Source organism: Pongo abelii, chromosome 5 (assembly GCF_028885655.2).
Source record: "Pongo abelii isolate AG06213 chromosome 5, NHGRI_mPonAbe1-v2.0_pri, whole genome shotgun sequence".
Classification (NCBI taxonomy): domain Eukaryota; kingdom Metazoa; phylum Chordata; class Mammalia; order Primates; family Hominidae; genus Pongo; species Pongo abelii.
In genome coordinates this window covers 29,834,345-29,838,374 of record NC_071990.2, presented here as the reverse complement: position 1 = coordinate 29,838,374, position 4,030 = coordinate 29,834,345, and the positions used below count along the sequence as shown (strand labels likewise).

Below are 4,030 nucleotides of genomic sequence, written 5' to 3'. Positions count from 1 at the left end.
AAAGTTCCACTGAAGGGCCAAGGACAATGGAGCAGCAAAGATGACCCAGCCAAGCAGTGACCACATAAAGCGCATGGTGGCCTGAACACAAACTAGGCACAGCCCCATCTACTCTCCTCCCCTGCAACAAATCAGCATAAGAAACACGTGGACTCTGGAAGGTTCTCATGTCTTCCATTTATGTTGTCTCTCAAATTTTAGGAATCTTCTCCTTTAATTAACTCATCAACCTCTCATGGCAAGAATTTGAGAAAGTAAATTTATACTCAGGTTCTAATTTTAATAGGGAAGGAAGAAGTTACAGCTCAGTGCACTATGAAGTTGAGACAGAGATGGAGACATCCCAGCCTCACCTCTCTGGAACAGGAAAGATGATTGGGGAGGGAGCACAGATCAGCGTGGGGAGAGGGTCATGGTGGACATGGGGGTGGGGTGCTCTCCCCACCTCCTCACATTATGCCTACAGGAACACAGACACATGCAGGTGCCTTCGCAGAAACAAAGTCAGGGTTCTTCAAGTTCTTCACAAAGGGAAGGAGGGAACAACTCTTGCCTCTCAGTTCCACACAAGGCAGCTGTCTCACACTATAGAAAAAATGTTTATGAACAAATTCATATCAGTCACAGTGAGGGGTCACACTTTAAACAGCCCATCGCATGCTCAATACATCCAATGCAAAGAAACTCCACAGCACAGCTGCATCCACTGTTCCCTCCAACACCCAACACACATTAGGCCCTCTAGGGTCTCACCTTTACAAGCTATAAGAGACACATCAGAGTCCTGGGCACTGTCACTGCCTGGAGTAGAACAAAAACAGGACCTGGTCAGATCCCACAGAAGATGTGGCTAGAGGAGGAACTGTGGGGTGGGTGAGCTCCCCCATGGGCTCCCAAACACAATATCCCAAGGATCTCAGGCATCAGCCTCCTTCATACTTACTTGCAGCCTGAGAGTAGCTCCCTCCTTTTCTATCTGTGGGAAGAAAATGTCCTGTGAGAGGCCAGGAAGCAGTCAGGGCCTTAAGGTCCTAGAGGAAACTCCTAGTCTTGGAACCCAGAGAAGTTTCCAGAAATGTGTGACTGCAGACCCAGGGTGGGATCAGGAAACATAAAGAAAGCAGGTGTGGGTCCTGGACCAACCACCCTCCTGAGGTCTGTCCTCAGCAAGGACATTCCCTTGTGACTTGTGACTGCTGGGATCAGGTCCCATCACCACAGTCATCAAGGTGATAAATCTGTCCTTCACTGTCACGGGTGCTTTACAAAAGGGTAAGTGCTAGCACACAAGGCCCAGGCTGGGTAGGCCCATGAGTGTGGATGTACTTCCCAGTAACCAGGCAAGGCACACTTCTACCTGGGGCTTGGAACCCTCAGTGAAAAAATCTCAGACCCCACCCTTCATCCCTTCCCCACCTGAGCTCTTCCTCCTCCATATCATAGCAGCCGGTGATCACAGCTCCAAGCAGAACCAGGCCAGCAATGATGACCACGATGGGGATGGTGGGCTGGGAAGACGGCTCTGGGAAAAGAGGGGAAGGTGAGGGGCCTGACCCTGCTAAAGGTCTCCAGAGAGGCTCCTGCTTTCCCTAAGAGACATGACACCCCCATCTCCCTCCTTACCCCATCTCAGGGTGAGGGGCTCAGGCAGACCCTCATGCTGCACAAGGCAGGTGTATCTCTGCTCCTTTCCAGAAGGCACCACCACAGCTGCCCACTTCTGGAAGGTTCCATCCCCTGCAGGCCTGGTCTCCACGAGCTCCGTGTCCTGGGTCTGGTCCTCCCCATCCCGCTGCCAGGTCAGTGTGATCTCCGCAGGGTAGAAGCCCAGGGCCCAGCACCTCAGGGTGGCCTCATGGTCAGAGACACGGTGGTGAGTCATATGTGTCTTGGGGGCGTCTGACGGGAAGAGTCAGAAAATTCAGGCATTTTGCATCTGTCATGGGACACTCCACCAGCATGCCTGTGGCCATCCTGAGAATGGACAGGACACCCGGGATGGGGAAGAGAGCACAGAACCCAGACACCAGCCCGGACACAGGCACCTGGGATAATCTCCTATTCCGTGGAAAATTCTATTCCCTGAGGAGGAACAGCGACTTCTGGTCCTGATCTGACTGGAGGCTGAGGGACTTAGAAGAGCTGGACTCAGACCCCCACACACATGGAGTGTGAAGCAGAGAACAAGGCCTGAGAGGAAAAGTAACAGGGCCCAAGGCTGCTGCGGGTGTCAAAGGGAACCACTCATCAGTACTCGAGGGATCGTCTTCCCGTCATTCCTTCAGATATTTTATCCCTTAATTGTGTCAGAGAGCGGGGCAGAACCTCAGAGTCACTCTCTGGTACAGGATCTGGAAACCCAGGAGGATTCCTCTCCCTCAGGACCAGAGGGAGGGCGATATTCTAGTGTTGGTCCCATTTGTCTCCCCTCCTTGTGGGAGGCCAGCCTGGGAGATCTACAGGCGATCAGAGAGGCGCCCCGTGGCCCCTGGTACCCGTGCGCTGTAGAGTCTCCTTCCCGTTCTCCAGGTATCTGCGGAGCCACTCCACGCACTCGCCCTCCAGGTAGGCTCTCTGCTGCTCCGCCACACGGGCCGCCTCCCACTTGCTCTGGGTGATCTGAGTCGCCATGTCCGCCGCGGTCCAAGAGCGCAGGTCCTCGTTCAGGACGATGTAATTCTTGCCGTCGTAGGCAAGCTGTTCATACCCGCGAGGAGGCGCCCGTCCGACCCCACTTCGCAGCCATACCTCGTCTGGATGGTGTGAGAACCTGGCCCCGCCCCCGCGGTCAGCCCCGTCCCGCGATCCCCGCCCCGTCCCGACCAACCCGCGGGGATTTTTGGCCTAAACTGAAAATGAAACCGGGTAAAGGCGCCTGGGCCTCTCCCGGGTCAAGGGTCTCGGGGTCCCGCGGCTTCGGGATGGATCTCGGACCCGGAGACTGGGCGACCCGGCCAGTCCGTGGGGGATGAGGGGTCGTGACCTGCGCCTGGGGCGGGAGTCACTCACCGCCCTAGCTCTGGTTGTAGTAACGGAGCAGGGTCTGCATGTTCACTCGGTCAGTCTGTGCCTGGGTCTTGGAGATCTGTGTGTTCCGGTCCCAATACTCGGGCCCCTCCTGCTCCATCCATGGCGCCCACGGCTCCTCTCTCGGACTCGCGGCGTCGCTGTCGAACTGCACGAACTGCGTGTCGTCCACGTAGCCCACGGAGATGAAGCGGGGCTCCCCGCGGCCGGGCCGGGACTCGGAGATGTCGAAACACCACATGGAGTGGGAGCCTGGGGGCGAGGAGGTGTTGAGACCCGCCCGACCCTCCTCCCTGCGCGGCTCCCCGGGTCCTGAGCCCCCGCCAGGCGGGCCCCTCCCTCCTCCCTGCAGAGGCCGTTTCCCTCCAGACCCTGCACTCACCCGCCCAGGTCTCGGTCAGGGCCAGAGCCCCTGAGAGCACCAGGAGAAGGGTTCGGGGCGCCATGACCGCCATCCTCCGAGTCTGGGACATCCTCCGAGTCCCGGTGGGTGCGTGGGGACTTTAGAACCGGGACCGAGACGACAGTGATTGGCTTCTCTGCAAACCCGACACCCAATGGCAGTGAGAACTGGGTCCGCGTCGTGAGTATCCAGGAAGAAGGACCCTACGCGGGTTGTGAGAAGAAGAGAAACTGCGGAGATGGGGAACCCCCAAGGCTAGGACTCCTCGATCCGTACACTGCCTTCGGGGCCTGAGACCCTGAGAGCCACGCCTCGGGCCGTGGGAGTTCGCTCTGACCCCGCTCCTCCTGTGCCAAGCGCTCTGTCTCAATGTTTCCCTGAGTCTTGGCCCAGGAGCTGTCTGAGAAACCAGGGAGAAACCCTCGGCATTGGCCCCATCCCTATCCCTTCACTTTTCACTCCGGACTCTCTGTCCCTGAACTGGATTCCCTGCCTCCCACTCCTAACCTGTCCCCCTGGACTCTTCTAGAAGAAAACTCACCCCAAGGTGTTTGGTGCCAGAGAGTAAGCTTGCTCTGGGAATGGAAGTGTAGAGACTGT

General features: G+C 57.1%; 1 pseudogene; it reads right to left on the bottom strand.

The window, feature by feature from the left end:
• Positions 1–259: 259 nt before the first annotated feature.
• On the bottom strand, positions 260–3,514 carry LOC100433023 (class I histocompatibility antigen, Gogo-OKO alpha chain-like; annotated as a pseudogene).
• Between the last annotated feature and the right edge of the window lie 516 nt (positions 3,515–4,030).